Here is a 15,303-nt window from a genome sequence, read left to right as displayed (position 1 = left end):
TTTAAACAGGTGACTGCAGTGTGTGTCACTTTAAGAGTCACTGTTCTTTATGTTGTCAGAGTAGTTAATTTTGTTGAATAACTGTTTAAATAATTGATGGCGGCGTGTGTCCCTTTAAGAATTAGTGCTCTTTATTTTGGTCGCGCAGTTGATTTGGTTTAGCGTGAACAGTGTAAATAAGTGAGATTACAGTGTGTGTCACTTTAAGAGTCAGTCTTCGGGTGGCTTCTCGATATTAATAGAGCTGCTGTGTCTTCCTCCTCTGACGTAATGCCCACAGCCTACAGAGAGACAGGCAGAGAGGTCCTGTCACAGCAAAGCGATAACACTAGTCTGAACAAAAAATTACAGATAACGAGCTGCTCTGCTTTGGATTGCTGTGGCCAGCAAATCCGGGCTCTGGGCGGCTGAATAACATACTATAACATCGGAATATTACAACACCAGAGCCAACCTAACTCACTAATCTGTCGGTATCAGTGCTGCCGCGAAGCCTTAACTATCTCTCTTTCCCTCTCAGACCAAAGAAAAAAAGAGACAGCCAAGACACAGTCACCCCGTCCGACATCATCAACAAACAAAAACCCCACAAAGAGACGAAGCAGCCAGCCAGCCAGCCAGCCAGCCACCATCTTAACAGGCTGCTGAAAGAGACACACACTGAGAGAAAAGAGGCTAATGCTTATTTTGATCAACAGGTAAGCAGCACCAAAAGAAACACCACACAAATGCACACCATGCACACAGCCCTCTCTGCCAGTTGGTGCAGTGACATTGTAAACGAGAGAAGAAGAAGAAGAAAAAAAAAAAAAGAAAACAAAAAAAAAAAACGCATCGGCGGTGCACGGTTGGAGTTGCAGATGGCGAAATGCATGCTGTCGGATCAGAGGGAAAATGAGGTTTGGTCGTGCTGAAGGGGAGCCGGGCTATCAGTGGTGCGTTTAGGAGGCAAATATTGCTGTTAGCCGCTAGTAGTTTTACGACGGGCAGCGGTCGGTTTGCGTCTTATGTAACTAACGGCCTGAGCAGCGTCGGTCAGGAAAGAGGGATCCGCTGAATGAGAGAGAGGAAAAAGAGCAGCGCCGCTTTCAATTCACATGGCAATTTACATTTAGGTTAGGACACCCAAACGCTACACAAATACAAATTGGGGGGCTGCTGGGGGACGGCTGCTGCTTTGATTTAAGACTGAGTGTGAAGCCAACAGCGAGGGGACGCGGAGTGACTTAGTCGCCTCAAGTAGGTTTGTGTTGTTGTTGTTGTTTTGTTTTTTTTTCCTTTTAAAGTTTTCTTTCTTGTTTTTTCTGACATTAATTTCCGATCAGCCGCATCCTGACTGAGCTGCCAGCAGCCGGTGGACTCAGAGGGATATTTCGCTCCTGTGTAACTTCTGTGTGTGACTTTTTCCCTGCTTTTCATTGATAACTTTTTCATGACTGTTGTTGAGTGCAAACTTGATACTCAAGTTCACATTTTGTCGGTCCTGTGAACGCCGCGCGTCGAGCAGAAACGAGGGAAAGAGTTTCTGCGCCGATGGATGAGCTCAGTTTGATGCTTCAATCCGCGGGGCTGAAAAGTGGAGAAGTGGTGCAAGTCGAGATCAAAGAGTCTGTGTTTATCAAGCGGTTTCCAGCCGATATGGCGCTGTTTTTTTTTTTTTTTTTTGCACCTCTTTCATTGTTAGGAAGCTCGAGAGCGCATGGTGGATGTCGTGAAGGATCCCCAAACATCCTGTCTTATCAGCTTGAAAGAACAACAAGTACTTATTAGCTCAAATATCTGGCGTTTATTTATTTGCTTGTTGTTGAAACTTTTCTTGAGTGTTGCCGGGAAGCCTGAGTTGCATTTCCACTCAACTTTGAAAAAGTCCCCCCCCCCTCCTCCTCCTCCTCCCCTGTTGTAAGAAACTGTGATGTTCCTTTGAGATAAGGGAGCCGGGTAGGCATGACAACTCTGTGGGGAGAGCAGAGTATGTGAAGCCAGTACAATGAGGCACACACTGCAAGGAAGCTTTTTACATAGTCCTTCACAGTTCTCCAGATCTGGCCCCCAAAGAGCTGCTGATGTGTGGACCGACTTTTATTCAACAGATAACCTCAGTCATTTTTTTTAAAGGCAGAGCAGGCCCGCGAGACTTTGCTCTGACCCCACACTTGTTCACAGTTGTTAGAAAAGCGGACAGTTTGTATTTTATTAAGTGATTAATTCGTGTATTCACTGGATAACCTTGTGGAGTTGCACAACTTTTGTCGGCTCTTTCTAAAGTCCTGTAAATATAAAGCGAGTATCGACACCTTTGGCTTCGCAGCGTTTCAGCGTCAAGCAGAAATCCTGCTGAGAGGTGACATGTGTTTTTAAAAAGTGCTTTAACAAAAAAAAAAATGCAGGCTTAAACTGAAGTCTTTAAAAGTTGCTTCCAGTATTTGCTGAAAAGTTTTCTGTGGCAAAAAATAACTTTGCACTCGGCAGCTCTTCGATGTGCAAAACTGCGAGGGAGAAAAGACAAAGTGATGGACGAAACTTTTCAGGTTTAGTTTGCAGTTTTACAAGCGGCGTCGCAACACGGCTCGAGTAATCCTGGAGCTGTAAACGCTGAGTGCTTGTTTGGACTTTTTAAGCACTTTCACATGAAGGACAGACAGCAGTGGAAGCCACTCGTCTTCTGGAAGATTTAGGGTCGTGACAAATGGTTGTTTTTATGACAACAAAAGGCTTTACAAGGCCACAAAAATGTTGTCAAAGCTGAATCAAGGTAGCAAAGTTTTATAATAGAAAATATTTCTGCCTCCATTAAAATTTAGTCGCCGGTAAATTTCTGTGGCGTGTAGCTCCGTGTGGGACTTTTCCAACTTTTTCTCCTGCTTTTCTTAAATTTTGTTCTCTGTAACTTGACATTGATGATGATGATTCAGCCGCTCGACATCCACAAAGGCACCTCGTAAGCAAATCAAGTGCTTTTAAGTGACGTCAGCTTGTCAGTTAGTTGGGAATATTCTTCAGAAAGCTCTTGGCCGTCCCGTCCGTCGATGTTCTCCACACACGAAGACGCGACGCGCTCCGGCCTGGTGCGCAGTCGTACGTCCACATAATTTATTCTCACAGCCACGGCCACCATGCATGCGATACGCCTTTGCCGAACATTTAACTAGTTCCTTTAAAACGTGCAGAAACATTTGATCCGCCAGTGTATCAATCTGTAACGTTTAAAGAACGTTCCTCTTTCCAGACACTGGATATTATTGTGTCTTACGGCCTTGTTCGTAGCTTCTATTAAACGTCAAAACAGTTGACGACTTCCTAAAGGGAACCTCTGCTTGTAAAACTCTTTCCCGTATGTGTGTGTGTGTGAGACAGAGTGGGAGAGAGCACAGCACTTTTCCTGTGTGTGTGTGTGTGTGTGTGTGTGTGTGTGTGTGTGTGTGTGTGGAGACAGCCATGGCTTACTCATATGGCTGCAATATGTGAAGTCTCTGCGGTGGAACTGGGAAGAGAGAAAGTTTTGAGAGAGAAAGACAGAAACAGAGGGAGAGGGAGAGAGAGGGAGCACATGGAGCGAGGGAAGTCAGAAATGTCCTGTTCAACTAGCTGGAATGTATCTCCTGTGTTTTATTGATGGTTTGATGTTCTGTAAGACACGAGGAACAACTGTAGTGATTTTGTGGGCTGCCATGCATTTTTCTTTGGTCGTTTCAAAGCGGCGCTGCGCTACAGGGGGAAAAGTTTGAGGTGGAGTGGAAAAGGCCAGACGGCACGATGCTGTAGACGAGGAAATGTCTCTTTTACCTCAATTTTTCGAGCTCCTTTAATTATGTTTTATTGATCATTTCCGCGGCAGAAAGGAGTTTGGTTTTTGTTTAGAAAGTTTCTGGAAAGATGCTTAATATCAGGGCAATTTAAAAAAAATAAAAATAAAAATAAAGGCCAAGAAAGCAAGTGCTGTCTTAAAGTGGGAGACAGACTTTTTTTTTTTTTTTACAGATACACAGTAAAATCAATAACCTCACCAATGCTAGATAAGAACGAGTCCAGGAAAAGTTTACAGGATTGAGAGAAGGTTGGCAAACTGCTGCTGCGCCTCCTCCACATCACACAGCAGACGTTCTGGGGCGAGTCGAGGTATTTTATTTCCCTTAAGTTACCTGCAGAATCTGTCATTACGAAGCAGAACCAGCTCCTGTCATAACCTCAGTCTCTCAGACGCTGCCGTCTCGGTGACGCGTGTCCTTTCGCAGGGCGTTGTGTCCCGTCTCACCTCGTCATAATGCATTTCAGCTAATCTTGGCTTATAACCGCTTTCCCGTAAACTGGCATTCTGGTGGCTGGCGTATTAACATGCTAGCAAATGAGGTAATCCCATCCACAGACCTGTTGTCCGCCGCAGAGGAGTGTGTGGAAATGAAAAAGCTGTTGTCTCCCTGAGAGAACGGCCCTCTGAAATCAGTTGAGCTAAATATTTTGCATTGTTGAGACAGTTTAGGATTTAACTGTTAGTTGCTACTGGAGCGACTGAAGTGGCGCCAGGAGCAGCCGTTCGAAAGGTTTGATTTTACTGTTTTATTTAAGTTTGACTTGGTGTTATGGAAAGGCTCGCCCAAATAATACAGCATGACACAGCTGCACATCTCCACACCTCACCATTAAGCTCCTGCGTTAATAAAATCCGAACCGTATTCAGTTGATCTTAACAGCTGACCTGATGCCACATTGTTAAAACAAATCAAGATTATTAAGGTGTTTCTTCCTCAAGGTTTTTTTAAGTGTTTTTCCTCATGTGGACACACAAATCTCATATATTCCTAATTTCTGATCCTGTTTATTTATGGCGGTGAACTGTCTTACCCCTCATCGCTTCCAATAAGCGGGAACAGATAGCATCTTTGAGTGCAAATCAGCCGTTGTTCATCTCAACCCTGCCTGCAGTTCAGATAAAGGAAAACCTCCATTTGTCACGGATAGTTTATTTAAAGAAAAAACCCTTTTGCGAGGCTTCTGGCTCTCTTGGCTCGAAGCTCTGTAACTCGCACGTCTTTATTACCCAGTCTCTTGTTTTGCTCATATCCCAAGGACACAATTGTTTTTAACTTCTTTAACTGTCTGGGCACATTGTTTTGGCTTCCATTGCTTTATATTAGCTGCTTGTAACGTCTGCGATACAGGGATTTGAGCTTATTCTCCTGTTGCATTTACTGGAAGTCACTCTGGAAAAGAGTGTCTGCTAAATGCCCAAAATGTCATCCCCACTCTGTCTGTGGTTAGCGCAGCCTTGTTTAGGCTTGAGTTTGTCTCTAATGTCTCTGGTCTTATTTTAGACTTTTAAGTCTGTCTTTTAGACGGCCTGCTTCAGATAACGAGCACATGGTCTTGGTTTAGGGTGAAATGATTCTTTTTTTCCCCCTTTTTTTTTTCTAGGTTTTTTTTTTTTTCTTTTGGGGACAGACAAATCCTAAATATGGGACAATTTTTCTTCCTTTGATCCGAGAGAGTAAATAATCCCTCTGTCACGACACCGTGGAGACTGATAAAGTGGTGGGTGAGCGGATTTAGGCGCATACCAGCAGAAGGTGATGCAGTGCATTGTTGTGGTTGCAGAGGCTGTGCTGTCACCCAAAGGTTGTGTGTTCAAACCCTCACAGCACCTGCTTCCTCCTCGTAACTTACTCTCCGTGCAGCTAAATGGAAACGTGCTGTATTTTCTGAAAGTTGTGCTAATCCTTTGCTCACCCCAGCTTTGGCTCCTGAGGTAGTTAACGAAAGCTGAGTTGTCTGAGAAACCTGCCGGCCTGTTATGTGATGTGTTATGAGTTGCGAGTTCTGACTGCTTTGACTCAGCTTGCACTTGGCACGCTCAGGCTTCCTGCGCGCCCAGACGTTCAGTTATCAATCACCGCTCGTATGAGTTCTGACCTCGCGTCGAACACAAGTGGATTATTTGTTCCGAGGCCGCGTTCAATTGACTTTCAGATAAATCAAGAGCTAATTGACAGTGAATCAGAGCTCATTTGCTCAATCGTGAGCAAATCCGCTGCCGCTTTCCAGTCTAAGCGTGCGCTACGCAACAGGCGTTTTTTTCCACATGCCAAACGAATTTCGCTGCATGCTTTAATTGCACAGATCAAAGTTGCAAACTTTTTGTGCCTCTGGAGTCGCTGCTCTTCCACCTCTTCTCCAAGCTATGCTGCAGGTGTTGTTGCAAGTTGGAAAGGTTTTGCAGAAATGGAAAAAAAGAAAGAGCTGAAATGTCGGTGACTGTGTGTCATTAGGAGAAAAATGTTTCCTTTAAGCAGTTTTCAGTAAGTATCTTGAAACAGAGTAGACAGTGTGTTTGGTCCTGGAAGTCTGGTCAGATTTGTGTGAATCAGACAAACCTACATGTGTTTCAGATGTTGGTGTCGCAGAGATCATAATAAGAGACGATTGGAAAGCCCTCTGCGTCATCAGATGAGGGTGAAATAGTCTTTTTTTTTTATTGAGGCTTTGTAAATATAGTCCTTGAGCCTATTTACACTCTGATGGTGCATTAAAAGTTAAATGAAGTTTGATTTATGCTGTCCACTGGCGTTGTCGGCCTTGTTGTGATAATAGGCAGTAAAAGCTTCCTCATAATGGTTTCACATTTAAAGATGGAGCTCCTCATTAAAAGGTGAAGTCCACTTACAACAACTTGAAATCGAGGATGATAAATATTGAGCCAAAACCTGCAGCAAAAATCATTAAAGGGGGAATCCATTTTGGTATTGAGGAAGAATTATTGGGGAAATGCCCTTTTTAAATTTTTAATCCTTGCATAATGAATTTTAATGAGAGCCAATACTGCTATTTCTCATAGCAATAGTATTTTAAGAGGTTGTGGTTAGTGGAGGGGGGCGGGGGGGAGCATACTTGCAGCTGTTCCATCAGGACGTCATAGGTGCATTTATCATTTTATTTTTTCATGTCCTTTCCTCTCATTTGTCAGTATATACGTGCATGGTAGCCAGAAATGTTTTTTTTTTTGTGTGTGTGTGTGTGTTATTTGCTTGGATGTCTGCTCTCTTTTACAATAGTCCTGCTGGTGTCAGTATGCAGCTAACACAGAGGAGGATAGTGGAGCTTGTTCTGCTACCTTCAGGAAAAAGCCACTCGCTGTCATTTATTTGTTTTCAGTGTGGGAAAAGAAAGCAGCTCCAAATGAGTCAAGAGCAAGATAATCCGTCGCAGTAAACATGCAGCTTGAATTTGTCGGAGATTATTTTTTTTGTTTTATTTCGTCGTGCCAGTGTTTAGTGTTTACCTATCAGAGTGCATACTGTGTTATGTAAAGCTCTGCCTCTGCTCTGTTACCACAGGCAGATATGGAAGTCTGTGTCAGGATAGAAACTTCCTGCAAACTGCATGTCTTTATATTTAGGATGTTGTTGTTCACAGTGCTTCCTTTTTGTTTTATCACTCTGAAATAAAGAGGAAAAAACTATCACTCAGTAAGTCTGGTGATCAGAACACGAATTAAGAGTTGATGATGATTTTCCAAATGCAGCTATTACACATATACATTAAAGGCCATCGCAGGCTCTTTAAATTATATAGTAATTGTACTTCTGTGCTGTATCAGGCGGTGTAGTATAATGAGATTACACAGAGTGAGTGCGACGTGCTTTACTGGCAAAATTCATTCAAAGTTGTGGCGTCATGAGTACATTTGTACACTGTGCTCAAGTGTTGCCGAGAGCACAGCTCCATCTGTAATTTCTTCCAGTTTTCACGCAGCACCCAGCAGACAGACAGCGAAAATTATCTACGGAAAATGTGACAGTGGCATAAGTGGCACGAATTTGAATGTGATTTATGTTGTAAGCTTCTTTGTGTTGAAGCTGAAAAGGCTGTGCAACACGCAGATGGAGGGAGTATTACCGAGCCATTTTCCTCAAGTACTGTATGCTTAATTCAGCGAGACTTTTCTCAAGTAGAAGTGGCAGGGTTTTTTTTTTCTTTTCTTTTTTTTCTTCGAGGGGAGCTGCTCGGGTAAAAGTTGTCTCGCCCCGAAGTGAAGACACAGTCGATTGATTCTGAATGAAATAAAAGTCATTTGATCTGACGCACGTGGGAAAATTACCCACTGAGAGTCAGCACATCCACCTGTTGCTTTGTAGCTGCGGGATCAAGTGTTTGACTCTGTTGCCGTTCTAAGATCTGGATTTTAACAAAAAAAAAAAAAAGTCGGATTGTGCACCACAGATGAGCGCCAGAAGAACTGGATGTCATACGGCACCGCCTTCCCTTTTAGGTACTATCAAGCCAAACTTGAGTTATTTCTGATGTGGCTCTTTGTATTTCATTAATATGGCATCCGCTCCTGCTCTGTATCTTATACAATCAGAACACCTCCTCATGGTTGGCGTGCAGTATTGGAGCGCGTTCGTCTCTTCAGCGCTGTTGATAGATGCCTATCAGTTATTGTAACAGTCTATCAGCTCTTATCTCCATCCGTTGAGGTCAAATGTGTCTCATTCGCTGCTTGCTTATGACTGAACTGACTCACTGTTTGTTTATTTCTGTACTGAAGGTTAACTGCCTGCCCTGCCTGTCAACAGTCAAACCAAGAACCAGCTCGCGCACACACACACACACACACACACACACACACACACACACACACACTCACACACACACACACACACACACACACACATATGCACACACTGATTTCTTAGCTGACGAATCTGTTGCATTCTCTCTGTCTGTGTTTCAGTTTTTCCCTTTTTCTCTGTAAAAGCCCCCCCCCCCTCTGTTTCTTTATCTCTAAATCTCTGTTTCTCTTATTCTTACTGTGCTGCAACACAAGAAAGGCTGTTGGTGTCACGTGTGTTTGGTCATTCTGTAACCGTTGTCAAAATACTTGACTTACTGGCTCAGAGATTGCAATTAACTTTCATTTCAAGTGTAAATATGTGCTGGCATTTGTTTGCTATTGTGATCTTTCGCAGTCACAATAATATTTCTTCCAGGATTTGATGTGGCAGTCTCCTCTGCGGCAAACATGCCTTTTCCCCCAGCGCATGTCTTGCAGTCATATAGCATTATCGCCGGCTACTGCCTCTTTATTTCATGTAGCGGTGTTTTTTGTGTGTGTGTGTGTGTGCGCGCTGTTATCAATTATGCCGTTTTCGAACAATATTTTATAAAAGTGCGATTTGGATGTGTTTGAAATATAAAGCGATTTGTCTCATTTCTGAATGTGTAGCCTTGTTAGAAGCTTATATGCTGAGGAAGGGGACTCATTTTTGCTGCTTTTAAAACTATCGGGCTCTCTCTCTCTGCCACTCACACACACACACACACACACACACACACATATGCAAGTACAGCCCCATTAGTATTGTAGTCTGGGATCTGGCTAAAACATCTGGTGGCTGAGTAACTTTTCAAAGTAGTCTTTGTCCTCACTCTGTGTGCATGCATGCGTGCGTCTGTCAGTGCGAGCGCTCGTTTGTGTGTGTGTGTGTGCGTGTTTGTGTGTCTGTGTAATAAGGGGCAGACTTTTTATGGCGTCCCGTCAAATTAAAACTATGATTTAAATGACTAACAAGTATGTTTCTTTTCTTTTTTGCTCTCAGTTAAGCGAATGGCCGCACCGGCCTCTGCAGATTTTTTTGTGTGCGTGCCTCTGGCTGTGTGGACTGTTTGCACTGTAGAGAAAACATTAAAATAAAGATTAAGCATGGATCTAGTCACTGTAATTCATGAATGGCCAGCCCGGCCTGTTGTGTTATTTTATTCATGTAAGCCTGGCCTGCTGCTCCACAGCAGAGAGGCGGCGGGAAGAAAGCGCAGGGTGATGTGACACCCTTCCAGCTCGCCTCTGGTCCAGCTTGACATTTCTGCCCAGCTCTGAAAGAAGCAGTGAAATGTGGTTAGATCCAGCTAACAGCCTCACCTGTTCTCCTCAGGATTGGGGCTGGGCTCGGTTTTGTGATGCTGTTAAATAATCCTGCAGCAGCAGCTCTGGGCTTTAGAGGTTTCTGCCCTGCAGACAGTTTGAGCGGATGCCCTCAGGGCTTCGCATCAAACCACATAAACTTTGAAAGAAGCAGGGATTCATCTTTTCTTACAGCAGTTAAGAGTGCTTAATCGGCATATTTAAAGGTGTAGCTTCTTGTCCTGCTACAAAAACTTTAGTTTAGTGCGTGTATCATATATAATGTTGGAAATTTTTTGATGTATAAGCCAATAAGCCACAACTGGTTGGCTCAGGTCGACTTTTTTTTTCTTTTTTTTTTGCCCTCATATGAATTTCAGAGGCGCTCTATCTGCAGTGTATTTCCAGTGATAAGGTCGCCTCAGCTGCAGTCACTGGACCAGCCCTGTATGAGTGCACATATAGAGTATACAAAACATATTCTTCTAGAGCTCGGCAATACCACCTGAAATCAATGTCATGATTTATTGGCACATGTGTTTTGTAAACTTTATGAAACAATAACTCATTTAGAGCTACAATGATTAGTCATTAATGAATAATTAATTTATCGTTTTGAGTCATTTGAAGTTCTTTTTTCTGGATTTTTTTCATCCTTTATGATTAGAAATTGAGTGTCTTTGGGGTTTTGGACTGTTGATCAGACAAAACAACACCTGAGGGCTTCACCTCGAGCTTCAGGAAACTTTTGGGTGTTTTTTTTCGTTTACATTTAAGATAAGACAAAACTTTATTGATGCCATGTGGGGGAAATTAAGTTGTTACAGACAGCAAGAATAAAGAGGAGATGTAGAGAAAGAACAAATGGATATAAAAAAGGATACAAAATAAAATCAACTGTTACTGTAACTGTAACTTTGTTGTAACAGAACAACAAAGTTAAACAATGTGCTGAATAATAAACAGAAATGTATTGTGGATTGTGACTGAGTATTTGTTTTATATACATTTTCAGGAGTTAACAACACTTTTAGGTATTTGTTTGCAGGAGAATCCGAGTTAAATAGGCTCGATTTCTCTGATCGAACACTCCAACCTGACTGGAAGTAGAGCAGTTAATATTAGTTTTGGTCATTTTTAGGTTACCGCACAGCCCGAATATCAACAATCAGGCCGTGCTACTTTTTAAAACACTATCCAACCAGCCTCGAGCGATAACCTCCTCAGGACTCACCTTTGGGTCCTGAACCAGCATTTGAAGACCACAGAGATTCATGAAATTTGTTACCATCAGCATGTTCCTTTTCATGGATAAATAATAATTTTGATGGTCAGCATGTTTAAAAAAAAACTTTCACGCAGAGGGAGAGTCCTCTGTTGGTGTGCACTGTTCAACAGCCCAGACCCCCCCTTTAAAGGAACTGATAAGTCATATTTGTCATGGTCAGCATGTTTTTTTTTTAAGTTTTGTCTCACGAAAAGAAGAAAAGTCGACTTGCTGATAAGTGTGTACGTGAGTGAGTGTGTGTGTGTGTGTGTGTGTGTGTGTGTGTGTGTGTGTGTGTGTGTGTGTGTGTGTGTGTGAGAGAGAACGTGTAACTGTTTTGAAGTGTCTGCTGTGTGTGTGTGAAGAAGTGTATGCATGGATAGATGGATGATGGAGGGAGGGAGGTGGTTCTTTTTTGAAATGGAAATTAAGGGGGCACACATCTGGGGGTCTTTGAGACTTTTGTTGGGAGGGGGGGGCAAGAAGGTGGGTGTCAGAGGCCCACAGTCAGAAGTGTGTATGTGTGTGTGGTCAGTAGGGGGTGGGGGTTAAGGCAGAATGGCTGAAAAAGAGGGAAGAGGAAAGGGTCGTTTCTCGTTTCTGAGGAGGTGGAAGGGAGGAGATAAGGAAAATGGGAGAAAGAGGGGTGTCTGTGGTCAGTGTTGGTCTGTGGAGAGAGAGGGAGAAAGACAGATGGATGAAGAGATTAATGGATGGAGGACAGGATGGAGAAAGGAAGTGAGAAAAAGGATGAGGAAATGTAAAACTAGGCTGCGATAGGCGAGTAGAGATGGAAAAGGAAATGTTGAGAAGGTGTAAACAGAGAAAGAAAGGAAATAAAGAAGGATGGACCGACGAGGAGCTCATTTACATAGACACAGGAGTGGGAGGAGGAAAAGCGGGGAGAGGAAAGGGGGCAAAAGATCACTTGCTATAGTCGAAAACTTTACGGCTGACAGTTAAATTTACTCTGGGCCTGTGTGTGTGAGTGAGCTTGTGTGGTTGTGTGTGTCGGGGTGGGTGGAAAAGCACAGTGGGGGGCACGGCGTTCGTTCTGCAACATGGCTTTTGGGCTTTTTAGAGCGTCACACACAAGTTGTCCTCTCCCTTCAGAGGCCGATTCTATCTGGCTGTGAGAATCTCTCTTCTTTCTCTCCTTTTCTCCCTCTTTTGCTGCTGAAGGAGTGAGTTAAATGATTAGACTCAAGTTCCCCTCACGCATAAAAAGTGTTCGTTTAGTGTCTGAGGTTGAAGAAACCGGGACAGATGACCTTGACGGATCTCTCTTCGGTTGGCCCCTCCCTCTGCTTTGCTTGGACATCTACAACTTTCACACCTGTGTAAAACACAAGATGTGTGTGCTCTCCTTAGCAGATTTAAATATAACCTCAGGGGACGTGTCTGTTGTGAGATAAGATAAAACAAGCGCACCCTCATGCTTTTGTGTTTCAAATAACAAACATCTATTCAGGATTAGTTTGGCAAGGTGTGAAGTGCGGACATGCTCTTGCTCCACTTAAAGCGGTTTTAAAATTTGGAGTCATGCCTCGAAGGATGAGATAAAACAAGTGGATGTATTCCAGTAATATTGCACCACGGGGCGACAGCCTCACTTAGAATATACATATGGGGGTTATGGAGCAAAGTATCTCAAAGTGTTGCGAGCCTCTGACGAATAACGCTCAAGAACGAGGGGCTTTGGCAGCGTTCAGTTTTACGGATGAAAGCGGAGGAGGGAGGGAAGGATGGAAAGAAAAGAGCGAGCATGTGGAGGGAGAGGCAGCAGATCTCAGCAGATGAGTCGGCAGCAGTGGCTGAGGAGGTGAAACACATGTTCAGGGCACCGCAGTGAAAAACTCCTCACTGATGAAGACACTAAAGCTTCCACTGGGTCTGGAGAGATGAGGTCTGGACCTATTTCATATTGTATGTAGTTATAATTTTCTGCAGCTCATTAAAAAGCTCTAAACTGCACCCCATCATTGTAGATGTAAATGGAGGATATGCTCAGTGGCCACTTTATTTGGTACACCTGTGTAATCTGATGCAATCCAGTGCAGCAGCTCAGCCATGAGTTCTACCTTGATAAAGACAATAACGCTCTGTTTTGATTGACACTGTCAGAGAGGTATTAATTCAACGATGCGTTTATTGTTGAGGCTGCAGAACTGGTCTGCATTATATTGAGAGGTGTTCTCTAATGCTTTCCTCACCTCAGTTACAAGCAGGAATATTGGAAACACATTTTACTTTAATGCAGTCCAGTTCAACACGACTGCAGCTCCCAACCTCAATAATAATATGGTTGAATGAACACCTCCAGGAAAGTTCCATTATAAGCTTCGGAAAGGTGGAATATACGTCAGAGCTGCTTTGCTTGTTGTGCTGTGCTGTGTTGGTGTACCTAATAAAGTGGCCGGGGAGTGTAAATTACAGGATCCGTGACGTATCTGCTCTCTGTTCTTTTATGCTTTCGATCAACAAGTAGTGGTTGCGGATGATTAGCTGGTTCTGAATCAGATACGACAAGTTGTGAATTGATTTATGGTTTGTGCGAAAAGGCAAAAAGAGTTTTTGTGAAATGTAGTTTTTGTGTAATCAGTTTCATTCCTTGCGACAGTTTAGGAAAGTCAGAGATGCTTTGGCTTTCGGTCATTTAGAAGATTTGCAGCTTTATATAAGAATCATATCAAAGGAAAGTTCGTACCTCTGAGGAACTACATGCATGTTTGTTTGAGTACAGAGCAAAGACGAAGTATTTAATGTTTCACCTCATCAGCCTCAGTGATTTTTGTAAATATCAGCTTATTCTTAATTTGATGGCAGCAACACGTTCCAAACAAGTTGGGACAGGAGCAGCTAAAGGCTGGGAAAGTAGTGGAATGCTCCAAAAAACACCTGTTTGGAACATTCCACAGGTAAACAGGCTCATTAGTAACAGGTGATAGGATCATGATTGGTATGAAAGGGGCATCCTGGAGAGGCTCAGTCGTTCACAAGCGAGGATGGAGCGAGGTTCACCACTTTGTGAACACATGCATAAAGGATATGACTGCATGAGCTCAGGAACACTTTGTAAATTATAACGTTTTGTATTTATTTACACAGCATTCCAACTTTTCGGTAATCTGGGTTGTAAGTAAGTCGTTTTCATTGCTGTGATTGTCCTGCACGACAGCCAGAAATGTGAGCGACTCAGTGCGATCGTATCATATTTGGCTTCGGATCGTTGTTTAAAGTCCACTTTCTGAACGGAGTCCAGCCCTGCATCGACAGCAGCGAGGCCCTGAAACCTCCCAGCCTCGCCTCCCGATGGTGTTCGACAGGGAAACGCTGCTTCACTTGGCCAGCGTGCAGATAGAAGGGCTCTGGAAAGGAATATAAAGTCAACATTGTGGGTTGAAAATGTTCCGTTGTGTGTCTGTACGTGTACGTTATGTGTGTGTGTGTGTGTGCGCGCGTCTTAAGTTTGTCCAGACATTTTTCCCGTCGGGCCGGCCGCTCGCAGGAAACGTCCGATTCTCCAGGAGTGGAAAGTGCGTGTGCGTGTGTGTGTACATGACACAGAGTTGTGTTGAGTTGTGAGTGTGTGTAGCAGTTTGGTGTAGTCTATCTGTTTCTGTGCGTGTGCGTGTGTGTGTGTGTGTGTGACTGACGTAATGTTTGAGCTTACCCAGACAGAGACAAACCAAACCATGACACACACATACATACAGTACAGCGGTGTGTGTGTGTGTGTGTGTGTGTGTGTGTGTTTAAAATCATCAGATATGCCTGGCAGACTTGCGCCGGCTGGTGAGATGTATGAGTGTAATGTGTGTGTTTCTGGCAGAGCCGCAGTTTGTTTTCCGTATTTTGGGGGAAAAGACAGCAAGGCAAGCGTCAACAATCAGCATGTTGATTTATGCAGCTACTAGTTCCTTCCATTACGCCTACAACTACCACTGAGGCAGAGTTTGTTCTCCATTATTTTTGATGTATGAGAGTCTTAGCTGTGCAGAGCAAGGTCAAAATCAACAGTCCCATGTTGATTTATGCAGCTCCCGGTCTCCTGCTACTATCGTACATCAAGGCGGGACATTAACACCGGCCCAGTGCGGATTCTGTCCTGACTGTGGTTGGTTAAGTTTGTCTCCTCGACCAG

At 43.5% G+C, this 15,303-nt stretch overlaps 1 protein-coding gene across 5 annotated transcripts in view; it reads left to right on the top strand.

Annotated features, from left to right (window-relative positions):
* The first annotated feature begins 264 nt into the window (after positions 1-264).
* Positions 265-15,303, top strand: part of trps1 (trichorhinophalangeal syndrome I) — a 117,329-nt gene continuing 102,290 nt past the window's right edge. The window contains exon 1 of one of the 5 annotated variants that reach the window (XM_076754498.1): positions 265-698. The gene's annotated coding sequence lies outside the window, so the exon portion shown is untranslated. The other 4 variants (XM_076754503.1, XM_076754502.1, XM_076754499.1 and 1 more) reach the window with 4 other exon arrangements.

The sequence above is a fragment of the Chaetodon auriga genome, chromosome 17, assembly GCF_051107435.1.
Source record: "Chaetodon auriga isolate fChaAug3 chromosome 17, fChaAug3.hap1, whole genome shotgun sequence".
Taxonomy (NCBI): Eukaryota; Metazoa; Chordata; class Actinopteri; order Chaetodontiformes; family Chaetodontidae; genus Chaetodon; species Chaetodon auriga.
The sequence above is the reverse complement of the archived record's forward strand: the minus strand, read 5'-3'. Positions and strand labels throughout refer to the sequence as shown.